Genomic DNA, 13,250 nt, shown 5'->3' on the forward strand with positions numbered 1-13,250 from the left:
ACTTGCTTTACATATATTTTCAAATGGTCGTAAAAAAACATTTAAACATAATTTCAAGACAACATTTCAGAATATGTAAACAATATTAGATCTCACAAAAATCCTGCTGTGACCGCCATTTTAAATAGTTAAAAAATGACATACTGTATATGACTTTTTTTTGTTTACATTTTGAAAATATTTAGGCTCCCTGTTTGCTTTCCAATGCAATTTTCAGCATATCTCACTTGAAAGTACGGGAAAGAGAAGATGTGTTCCCTGATTTACGTATATTAACTTTTTACATTTAATGTAAAGCAAAGAGGTGATTTTGTGGTGGTGGGGGGGGGGGCGGGGGGGTTCAGGTTATTGATCGGCTTCCTTTTCAATCTTTACACATTCTCATCGTTTTCATTTTCTCGTGAACATAATGGCAGTAAATCCCCCTCAAGAACCCCCGCAGCTCTCTGCAGATCCCACTCTGGGACCAAATACATTAGACCACATTTCCGATCCCTTTCGGCGGGATAATAATTGAAACCGATATTAACAAAACACATTTGGAAAAGTGTGACAGACCAAACCCTGCTGCGTTGCAAAGTGAACCCCCCTCCCATTCACACACACACACGCACACACACACACACCTCCTGAGGAAGTCACACATTATAGATGAAAGTAGACTTTGATAGAGCCCTGCTTAAAAGGAAAGCAACTGGATGATTACTGGTTGGATAGCTCTCCTTTCATGCGTCAGATGTCCAGGCTGATGAGTTGATGGTAATGGCATCCTCTAATCTAACCTAGGATGAGATTATGAGACTATTCATTAGCGTCTCCCAACAACCTTCAGCTGCTGCCCTGAACAGGTTATTTGCTAATTATTCAGTGAACATAATTCACTATGATCTGCTGTCATTATGTGAGAAGTCTCACATAATACACAGAGCTGATATATTTCAGCTTTTCCTGAGGCAAAGCTTTGTGTGTGTTTGAAACGTTCAAGGACAGAACACTCCAGTATTGAAGCGACTGAGCAATCGAAGATATACTTGTATTTCTTTTTGGCTATTTATATTTTAAAACAGCTCTAAATAATCTATTGTTCAATGACCCTTGATTGTTCTGCATGGTGAGCATGTGATCAGTCCTGTTGTGCTTGTGTGCATGTTTTCATGAGGTAATGAGGTGGCCATCTCCCTGTTTACCATTCAGAGTTGTACAGGCACAGAAAGGACAGGCACACAAAGGCATTTAATAATGCATCTAATATGGACCCCAGCAGGAAAGTCAGCCCCTGATGAAAACCACGACCTTATGCTGAAGGAGACATTTTCAAAGAACATGCAGATAGGATGATAAGTGCTTATTCACTATTGCCACACAGCGGCCACTTTCCTCTGATGTGTCGCTCAGGGTGGGAAGCTCAAATGCTAGTATAATGTTACTCTGCTGTGTTTGAAGTTGTACGTCATATAAACATTTAGCATATTTCACAAATGATGTAATTTCAAGGCTTCTGGATAAATGAGCGACATACATGAAGATTGAAATTTAAAACAATTGAGGCTAAGTCCGAGGAACAATACCCGATTTGACAAACCCATTAGCTATGGTTTGACAGCAGCTAAGGCCAGCATTCATTCATTTTCTTGCTAAAATTAACAAGTTTGTATTTCCACTGAACTTTTAATGACAAGCTTAAATAACATAAAAAAAAGTCTGCATTTCAAACTATGTTGTAGAACTACTTTCTAGCTAAATGGTAATATAAGCTCAGAGGTGGCTTGATGCTAACAGCCGTTATCGACTGATTTTAGAAATCTGTGATCTAAAATACAGTAGCTGTTAAGCCACATTTGGCTACATATATCCCCCCCCCCCTCCTCCCCTTTTTCAAATGTATCTCTATTTTCCAATGGAAAAGGAAAATATGTCTATAAGAACTGAAACACAGCAGTACTTTAAAATAGCATGTCAGCTTCCAATCTGGAGCAAGACGATAAAGAAAAATGTGAATAAGCTCAATTGAACATTTTCTTTCTACATGGCTTTATCATATTCCGCATGGTGATTCAGTCATGGATTTATTATGTAAAGCATCAAACGTGCCCAAAGAGCAGCATCACTGCTACCATGAAAGCTGCCCACAGAGTCCAGAGGTGATATGAGGACTTCAGCCACTCACGCCAAATCCCTGATGACCCCTGCATGGCCACTCTCCTTCTTGATAATAATAGAGTAGACTGAGACTTTAGGGTGATCCCTCTGCACCAGACAGTCAGCTCACTCCCATTTCACTACAGTAAAACTGGTGTGTAGCCAAGGGCGATTATGTCTTGATAAATATGCATTGCTGCCTCAAAGAAGATGTAGTTATTTCCACCGTTTTGTGTAGGAGTGTAAATTTATGTGCGTAATCCCTGTGTACTCCTATCAATGCTCCTGGTCAAAATGAGGATAAATATTCACATTCATCAAGGCTGATCCTTTTAAAGTCAATAAACACAGCTATCAGGCTTGTTGCATCTCTGCAAACATGCAGCATGATTCAGATGATGCAACTTCTGAGCAGAGCCTGGAAAAACTAGGCAACACACTTGTAATGTTTACACTGTGCTTGCTGCAGTGAAAAGAAACTTCTAAATATCCTCTGAATTTAAATGTGTTCATCACTCACAGGCAAAGAAGATAATCTTCCCTTACAAAAAATAAATAAAAACAAATTGGTTTAGTGGTTTCTGGCTTTAAAGGTCACTATAAATTATTTTTTTCCTAGAGTTACGATCCCACCAGTTTGAAAAGTTGTGACCTCTGCAAGAATCTTTCTATGTTTTGTAAGCTGCCGACCTCACCTTATTTTAAGACCTCAAAATAAAATACCAAAAACTATAGACATGTCAAAATTGTGTCTCCTTAAACAGATCTGGTGAGGTCATTAGAGGTCTCAGATGTAACTCTGAGAGCTGTGATTCAAAAGTGTCCCTGTGTTCCAGTTAAATGACTTTGGCAACTGTCAAAGAGTCCGACGGGAATTGTTCCATTAATCACTGTATGAAGCCGCTCCAGGGTCTGTGGCTGGATGATGTCATCATAACTACTGTCTGACACAAAAGGACATCTTTTATTTTAGTTTGTCATCAGCCTTTCTAAAAGATGGGTGTATATAATGCTGCAACAATCTGACAAGTCTATAAATGATGATGGTGGAAGCCTGCAGAGGAGGATAAATGTGTTTGTTTTGGTTGTCGTACTTTGCTTTTCAGGTGGATTCACATGTACTCGTTTGCACCAGCTTTTACAGTTCGGGGCCACTTCTTGAATCTCAAACTGAGCAGACAGATCGGACAAAATGGCCTCTTCTGAAACTATAAGACACAGTGATGCTTAAACAAAGATGGATGCAGGCAGGTTTCATAATCTTATTGAAGGCTGTCTGACCTGATGGGCAATATAGTCCAACATTTGACAAATTTACATTCTGAGTTCAGTTCAAACCATCAACCAACACAATCCTGATTCAGGCATACAGCTGTCATTCTGCATTCTCATGTTTAATCTAATTTCTTATCTCTAATTCAACTCGATTTAGAATTTATCTGGAATTTCTGAGTTTTAAGTTTATTTTGGACGTGTGTAATAAAGAAGAAAAAAGAGAGAAGAAAAGAAAAGAAAACTTAAAAATGGAAACAAAGAAAAACATCATAAGGATAAGGATGAGGATAAACTTTATTGATAATTAAAATTAATTGAAATTTGGTTGTTACAGCAGCTACAAAAAACAGGATAACAGGAAATATAAACAGCATCAATCGCAAAAAAAAAGTTTCAAAAACAGCAATGACACAGTTTACTTTAATTAATAGAATTGAAAAATACAATGCATAAACACTATGTACTGTACACTTTCACTTGTGGAAAGACAGTTCAGATCAGATTAAAAACAAACAGTGTGCAGCATTAATGATATTGATGATTATCATTAAGAGTCATGTGGCGGTGATGCTGTTAAACAGTCTGACTGCAGATGGAATAAACGACCTGTCTTGAAGGGTGGGTGTCTCAGTCTGCTGCTCAGAGACCCCACAGTGTCATGCAGGGGGTTAGACGAGTTGTCCATGATTTTTTTCCCATTTTAATAGATAGATAGATAGATAGATAGATAGATAGATAGATAGATAGATAGATAGATAGATACTTTATTGATCCCGAGGGAAATTCCCAACCCTTTCTCCATTAATTTATACTTTTTATATTAATCTTAGTATAGTTTTTTGTAATGTTTTTACGTGTACATTTTTAAGTTTAAAATGTACTGTTGTACCATATTATTATGTATATACAGTATATATACATATATACAGTATATGTGTATACACATACATTCACAAGAAACAATATAAATATATACAAGTAAGTGTGTAAACTCCCACATACCCTTAAACAAGTATATATATTTACATGGGAACCCAATCTTGTTTTGAGTAGCCAAAAGGAAAAAAAAGGAAAAAGACAAAACCTTTTATTTTAAATATAGAAATAAATATGTAAGCAATAATCCCTGTAAACACCTGATAATGTAAACACTATCAAAACCCTTCTTTATCCCTGTACCTCTTTTTATAACCCTTTTTAAAGTGCCTCATGTCTGGACATTGCTTGAGTTACAGATACAGACTGTTCCACTGAAATAAAACATTTTTTTGTTGTACAAACTTCTGCATGACTTAAAAGTAATCAAAAAATGAAAAACGAAAACTATAAGTTCAACAAAACTAACCCAATGATCACTGTAAATGACATTTGGTAAAATAAATATTGTGCCTTATCTGATCTACAATGTTTTTACATTACAACGGTTTTACATCATAACAAAAGAGAAGGAGTAATCTTTGACTCATAACTTATATACAACTGCAATCCTTCAAATTGTGCAACAACAACAAAAAACTTAGAAAAACACACAAAACACAAAACATGATTTTTTTACGTCAGTGTTAAAAAAAATTGGACCTGCAAAGCCTCCAGCTGTGACTTGTTTTTACATCATTTTAAGGGAATTTGTTAGTGATTCTGTGATACAGAAACACAAATAAAATGTAACTGTTCTACTCCTTTATATTTGTTTTTATTGCTGTTACACTCCAGTGAAATAATTTACTACTGCAACATACATTCAAGAGGTCACATATGTCAGAGACAAACACAGAGTCGTGACTTATTGTATGTCTCACTTATGCAAACAAAGCCTTGTGATTGAGATGCCGCAACTATTGTCCTATCATCTGTGTTCAGTTATATAGCTGACTCTATAGTTTTAATGGAGCGTTATCTCACTGTAGATGAGATACCTGTTTCCTGTAAAGTCACAAAGAAACTCTGCAATGATAGCAACTTGCTGATGTGTCCTTAAAAGTTAAGTAATGATGGTCAGGTGTAAGAAACCTTTTAAGAAATGTGGATAAAATGTGTGTTACTATGGAGTTGCTCTTCATCATCTTATAATTCAAGAGGAAGAGTGAACAGATTATAAAATAAATGCTCCACATCTATTTCAAGAGTCATTTTCTTTGTGTGTTTATGTTTGTGTATGTGTTTATGTGTATTGACAAAGACCACAAGCTCAATAACGATAACACATACCAATCAATCTTACCATGTGATAGCAGTAATGATGTGCATGACCGAGCCACGGCAGAAGGACAATTTCTGTCTTATTTCTATCTTTAGTGGAGGCTATTACAGCTCAATCAAGTGACAGGAAGTCAACCCTTTACTTCACATTTTTTTAATTTACTTATTAAGATTAAAAACAGACTTCCACTCCACTAATGCTGGGGCTGAAGGACATCGAGATGTCTTATTATTTGTAACCAAAGAAAGACTTTTAAAGCTAAAATACATGCATTACTAAATACACTGAATGAGTTCATTATTGATATAGTTAACTAATAAAAAAGTCAATCAAAAAAATGTTGATTCAAATGTTTTTTTTTTTTTTTTTTGTATTACTGTTATGCATTGGTCTGTACTGGGAAATGAACCAGTTTGGTGTTTAATGTTTCTTAGTTCAGTCTTAAGTGTTTTATGATTAATATTTAGTTCTAGTCTTTAGTGTTTCCTGTCTTATTATTTTGTATCCTTGTCTCCTTCTATGATGACTGTAGTATTGTTTCCTGTCTGATTGCCCTGTCTTTACCTGTGTAACCAGTCTCACCTGTGTTTGATTACCCCTATTATAGGGGTTTAGTCTCTATGTGTGTCAGTTCATTGTGTTTTTTGTACCAGTCGGATGTCGGATTTTGCCGTTTAATGTTCTTTGTGATTCCTGGTGGCTTCCAGTTTTCTGTTCTGTTGGATTAAGTTAAGTTGAGTAAGTTTTTATTTTTTTCCTGAAATGTGACAGTTTCCTTTATTTTTTAGCGCTTGTGTATCTTTAATATACAGTGCTTTGACTGAGACATCCTACCTCCCCACTGCTGAGCTCTTCTCTTGTCCCTTCCTTTAACTGTTGTTATCTCTAATTGAAACATTGAAATTATTGATATACGCTTTGATTTCTTTTCATTGGACACTTGATTTTCATTTCAAAATACTACCCCAGGAAACACTTACCAACCTCAAACATTATTTGCATTATTTTATATTTATATCTAGCTTCAGTTATTGAACCCTTGTTTTCCAGATGTGTTCATGCAACATAATTCCTTGAGTGTTGTCAGTTTAGCAGGGTTTTGCTTGCCTGAGTGCTGACTCATGCATCCCTATCCACAGTTCTTGAGGTAAACTGAATATTTATCAAGTTTGACTGCAGGTTATAGAGATGGACAAGCAGTGCAAATATGTTAACTAGGGGACATGTGATGGGAAAGTTTCAACAGATTTGTCTTGAAAAACTTGATGGAAAAAATAATCATCTGTATAATCATTACTTTACAAAAAAGTTTGAGCATAATTAGCCTAATATCTTGTGATAAAGGTTCTGTTAAAAGGAACAAAGACAAATATGACATTAAAAATAACAGTTACATTACAATGGAGGCACAAACATTCTGCATCTTTGATGAACAATCACTCACAATTGATGTAGTCATCAAATATGTTGATCTTCATTGCAATTAGTCAACTAATTAGACTCTAATTTTCAATAGTATTTTTTTTTTATATTGCAGACTGTACATGAAAAATCCCGGAGTAAACATGTACAACATGTACATATTTTCATCCTGCTCTCCACTGACTGACATGCACGATTATCACGCTTAACACTTATAGTTCTCATGTGACAAACAAACTTCAGAATTGAGAACATACAGGCAAAAAACTCATTTACTATTAATACGCACTTTTTATTTATTATAGATTATTTGTTAAACGGATAACTTGAGTGAATTTAATACGTTTTGGAATATAGTATGGAGATCCAATAACAGAGAAAGCGAGAAAGAGACCTTAAGTCAATCTTACTGCTTAGTGTTGTGAGTGGGCCTATCATCCATCCCCGGCATACACGAGTAGCGTATTCATTATTCATGTCATTGCAGTTGCCCTGTTATGATACAGTCCTATTTGGAGTGGGCTACCTGATTTGCTCAGCGCGTCCGTCAAAGCAGTGCGTGGCCCTGCGTCGGCTGGCTGCGCGCGCTCATAGGTCGGACCGAGAAGAATCGGAGGGGGAGCAGGCAAAGTGCGCGCCTACGAGACTGCGCGTCGCAAGGAGGGGGAGAGGTCCAGCTGCAAAAAAAAAAAAAAAAAAAAAAAAAAAAAAGGAAGAAAAAATACGCCGTGACAATGGCAACATCAAGCATCTCGTAAAAGGTAGATAACAGGCGAGGGGGCGCCGCGGATCGGGAGTTTAAGAAGCGACGGCCCCTGTTTGTCCCGAGAAAAGAGGCGATATTAGGACATGCTGGCTGCCCGATAGCGCGTTTCCTGGAATACGAATTCTTCCGTAATTGAAAATGGAGCGGCGGGGGAGAGGAGAGTCGCGCTGTCTCCATCATTGAGAGGCGCGTCCACCTGCTATCACTAGAGGCCCGGGCTGCTGCTGCTGGTGGTGGCGGGGACGAGGGAGGGTGGGGTGGGGGGAACATGCAGGGAAAGTGTTTGCATTTCGGGGGAAAGACGCATCTCTGATACTGTCCGAAGCGGCTGAGGAGGATCCCATTGCGGCGAGGGAAAAACGCAGTTTGGGCGCAGACGCTCTGACGGTAGGCAGAGAAGACGTTATTATGCTGTGCCGTTTGTATGTGAATATGGGGAGCGAGCACTGTGAGGTATGCACATGACAACTTATTTCTAACACACACTCATTTATAATCCCCACTTTGCTTTGATTTGATCTGATCGGACGTTTTTATTCAAAGGGAGAAAATACCAAGCATGCGGTGGTTTCTCCCCTGCCTCCCCGGGACAGCTGTCGTAGCCTACATTCATTCGTCTCTGCTCCATCGATTAGGCTGCCTATTCCCAGCGAAAAAAAATACCCCCACTTCATACAGCACAGGCGACGACTTATTCGCGTTATGCTCTGAAAATAAACCGAAGTACAGATGCCACGTGTGGTTGTTCATATTGAAGCTCTGTTTGTATGTTTTGAAGACAAACAGTGGCCTGTGTGTGGACGTCATTTTGAATCAACGTTATGTGCATCCCGAATAGTGCTGCCCCAAAAAATGAATAAGAAATGAATAAAAGGAGGATAATTTACAGTCCAAACTATTGAATAATTCATGAATGGGCTATAGAAACCCAATGGGATAACACATCATCTTACGGCTAGGCCCCTCCACTGTGATAAGACAAATAAAGGATTCATAAACGGGTTTTTTTTTAATAGCCCAAATTCCTCAAAGCTGGCCTTAACATGACGTTAGCAGAGCACGCACAGGTGCAGCGGGCCATTTGTGAATGCCTACACTGTTGGGTCACTAGATCAGTAGCTTACTGTGTCTGTGCTCCCCATAAAGGATGCCTCATGACAGATATTTACTGGATGTCCCAGGCACCACAGTGCGAGCCAGACAAGCTGTGTATGTTGAATAATAAGCTGCAGTCCATATGATCAGCCTCTGTGTTCTAATTCAGCAGGTCTTAGAGTCACTTGTTAACTTTGTTTGGAAATGGAACTTAATTAGATTATATTTTAACAAGCTGGCTGATCGTTATTGGAATACTTAAAATGTGATTTTTACCCAATAAATAAGAACAGGTGCCACATTCATGATCTTTACTTGCAAGTTACTGATGTAAAATGACTTGGTTTGCTTAAAGTTTTGAAGCTTATATTATACTAGTATTCACTGAAGTGCTGATCACTGTTCACTCTGCACCTGGTTGTTGTTGTTGGAAGACTGCTGAAAATCAAAAGTTGAGGTTAATTCAGGACATGTTTGTTTTTGGTCTGCATTTGGTTCCTTGTCTGAAGATTAGCTTAAAAATGAACCTGTAATGTGACACTATTTGAGGCAGTCACAGTTGCGATGTTGTGGACTTCGTTCGTTGCATTCGTTTGGGATGATTTGTTTGAGCATTTTTGAAGGTGGAACATTTTGCATTCTTCTGCATGCACTTGGGTCCATATTGGTTGATTTGCTAAAAAAAAAAAAAAAAAAAAGTAATGTGAAACGTTGACCATATGGCCACAACTTAGGTTTTTGATGGCTGATTTACTTAAAAAAAATGTTTTGTGAAACCTATTGTACTTTTCAGTCTGCATTCTGGTCCTTGTTGGATAATGCGTTTAAAACAGAGTGTAAATGGAGCCTCGTGGGGGCAGTTGTTGTGAGCTTTTAGTAAAATGACTGTCACTGCCCTCTAATGTGAAGACAGCAGTGTAAAACAGATGGAAGACCATGCATTGATTGAGTCAAAGAGAGCCTATAAGAGGGCCAAATTGAGTTGACATGTTGATGTGGGAGTCATTATCATGTGTTATCATGTGTACCGTCACACCAAAGACTCTGAGGCTGTATGACTTGTGGAGAGGGCCTCCTGTCTCTGGCATTGTTTTGGGACTATACAGTAGATGTGGCAATGTAAATATTCAAAATATAAAAAAAAAACGTTGTCTTTTATGTGCCACCAAGACTCCCAAAGCGTTTGTCCTCACATCGTTTTCCATTGAATATTTCTGCTCGCAGAATGTGCCATTCTGCGTTCAGTTGAAATCTGGTGAGAAATTGAGCCCAAAGACATGTTTCAACAACATGGCTCTGCTCCATTGTAGCAAGGACAGCACTGGAAGGTTTTTCTGGAAATGTGTTTAAAATGCTATCCGAGCATTCAGTTGCTGCAATAAAAAACCAGCAGCTTGTGTACATAGCCTCTTATCTTCCCCTGCCCATGTGTGCTCTATGGCTTCTCCTCTGCTTCAGCCTTAGGCACATGTGTTGGGCCTCTTACTACCAGCATGTCTGTCGAGTAGGAGAGATTGTCGATTATGCTGAATGCACCGATCCCCCATCAATTGTCCTTTTTTTCTTACCATGTTAAGTGGTTTCTCATAAATGAAGAAAAAATATCGATTCATGTTTATTTTCTAATCTTTATAAGAGAATGAATAGAAGAAATGCTACAGTACTGCAGTAACGCACGTTTTGTCTTTTTTAGTATTAAGCGGCTAGAATGTATAAAACCTTTCTTTTACAAGGGTGCATAGGAGAGAATATCTCATTAAGCATACAGAAAGGGATTTCCCTGTCAATACAGAGTCCCACTGTGTTTTTTTTTTTTTTTGTCTGCAGCTTCTCCCCGCACATTGTATCACTACAGTATTGAAGCACCTTTGCTCTGTCCTCGTCTGTGTAGAAGCACGCTGAGCACATCAGGACCGTCTGTAAGTTTAATGTCAGGTCAGTGTATGCAGAGGCCTGCTGCGTCGGCCCCAGTCCCTGTGTTGGGGCTGTGACATGCTGGCTGTGGCCCAGCAGAGGCACTCGTTCTCTGTGCTGCTGCTGCATTCTGTAATTAAAGACAGAGGTAAGTCCAGGGGAGAAGGCTGGGCTCTGATTGCTTTTCATGACCGCGAGCACAGAGCTTCAGTGTGTCCTGAGGGACTGAGGCGCTGCTGAGCTCTTTGCTGCCTGCTCTCTCCCCCCCCCCCCCCCCCCCCCCCAGACGGGAACTGTTCCAGGAAGAGAGACACACATTTCTAGTCACACGCTACTGGCATACTCATGCACACACACACACACACACACAAACACATTCTTCTGCACAAACATAAACACAAAGTGGCTGAGCGAGGCAAAAATTACATCTGTAGCTGACAGGCAAACTGTGCTAATCTACTTTAAAGAATGGCCCGTTTTTAGTAAATGTGTGTCAGTGCGAGGCGTGAAGCACTGAGGCGAAACTGTTACAGCGCAGTCATGGAATGAATTAAAAACGGCGCGATCAGGAAGACATTAAAGATCTCCATCTTTATTGGCTTTTAAATTTCGGCATTGACAGAGCAGTTGATGTGTGATTCAGCTGGGTGAGGATGTGAGCAGAGGCTGCCTGTGGTTGTCTTGCACCGGCGCTCTGCAGGGGGATTTGTGCCCCCCACCGCAGCCACCATCACCACCTCCTCCCTCTTCTCTCTAAACTGAGGCTGCTCTGCACTTGGAGGCCTGGTAAAAATGGACATGCTCCTATATAGAATCTGGGTGGGACCCAGCACTTTTGGGGGGGGGTGAAAGGCTTCTCCTCTTTCTCTAAAGTCATTTATTCCAAGCGGCTCAATTAGTAAAACTGAAACCATCATACGCCTAACAAGAATTATCAGAGACATTCCTGTGGATGGATACTTTCAGGATGGGAGGTTTAAAAAATACAGAAAAGCAGCTGGATAATAAGTCCAGTGTTGAGGAATTTGTGTTTCCAGGATAATTAAACTAATGCATCAGGATTTGTGTCATCAATGGAAGTCCAATCAAACCTGGATCTATTAAACCACTTTTTGGCATTGCCTGTTTGATACCAATGTGTAGGCTGGTGGTGGCCACTGGGACCATGCGCACACAGGCTTGACGTTTCATAGCTCATTTCCTGCTTCCACATCAGACCCATTATACAGAACCACTCATATTATTGCAGATGGTTAGATAATGTGAAATTTCCCCAGTTTCTTCTCGCACTCTCGTGGGCCCCCTCATTTTTCCAACTCTTAGGATACTCGTAGCAGATAGCAAGATTGTGACGCTGTTTTTGAAAAGGAGAAGCAGGAAAGAGGAGGGGATTTAATGCACGGACACAGGTGCACTGGCGTGAATGGTGTGAAAGCGACATATTCACAACATGACTCGGAAGGGAGGAATATGACGGGGCTGGATTTTAATTGGTTTTACACAGCGTGCTCCCATGTAGTGTTCCCTTTGTAATGGTGCACACAGTGACAATAACATCTAGCTTTTTGTTATATAATAGCACTAATAGATTCATCGCCTCTTGTCTAATTTGAACTTTATTTCTCTGTTTTGTAAGATGCTGCATGTCCATGTTTTGCTGGGCGTCTGAACTTTCAGCATCCTGGATTCAGGATTTAAAAAAAGACTACCTTCATTAGCCTTATCTTTGATTTGGTGCATGGAAAAAAAACGAGGGTAGGGAGATGAAAAAAGGGGTTGATGATGAAAAAAAGGAACAAAACATAGGAAGGATGTATACAGTGTGGAGAAAACAGAAGAGCTGCAGAAGAAAAGGAGGGGGGGGGGGGGAGTGGTGGGAAGATTAGAGGAAAAGTGTGCGGATGGAAGAGGGGACAGAAAAAAGAGAGAGACATAGTTACTGTTGGTTGTGGGGGTTCAGGGTGCGTCCTCCCAGCGCTGCCAGTTGGAACAAACAAACGGCGGTGAGACAGACTGACGGAGCTGTTTCTAATGGGAGAGAAGCTCGCTGTGCCCTGGATGTTTCCCTGCACCTTTCATTTTCTAAATGCTGTTTTGTCTGTTCACCACTTAACAAGGCAGCAGAGCCTCAGAAAGGAACCACGCTTTATTTGTTGCTGTACATAATTACCAGCCATTCAAGACAGGCTTGTTTTCTACTCTAAACGATGTTTTGAATTTATGTGCAAATACAAGACAGGCTATATTTTGCTGCAAATCTTTTCACAGCGTACAAGTTGAGCGTTTGAAATCTATTGCACTGCTTGCGTTGGGCATATGATTTGTCGTAATTCATTTCACTTTAATTGTGCTACTGTGTGTAGAGACTGCACCATTCGTGCCCTAATCAAACATTAGTGATAATTGAATGGAATAGCTGTTTCATCACACGTTGCCGTT

At 39.5% G+C, this 13,250-nt stretch overlaps 1 protein-coding gene across 1 annotated transcript in view; it reads left to right on the forward strand.

Annotated features, from left to right (window-relative positions):
- The first annotated feature begins 7,556 nt into the window (after positions 1-7,556).
- Positions 7,557-13,250, forward strand: part of nexmifb (neurite extension and migration factor b) — a 51,603-nt gene continuing 45,909 nt past the window's right edge. Inside the window, exon 1 of the mRNA XM_079352142.1 lies at positions 7,557-8,189. The gene's annotated coding sequence lies outside the window, so the exon portion shown is untranslated. The remainder of the gene's footprint in view (positions 8,190-13,250) is intronic.

This window comes from Symphodus melops (genome assembly GCF_947650265.1).
Source record: "Symphodus melops genome assembly, chromosome: 9".
NCBI lineage: Eukaryota > Metazoa > Chordata > Actinopteri > Labriformes > Labridae > Symphodus > Symphodus melops.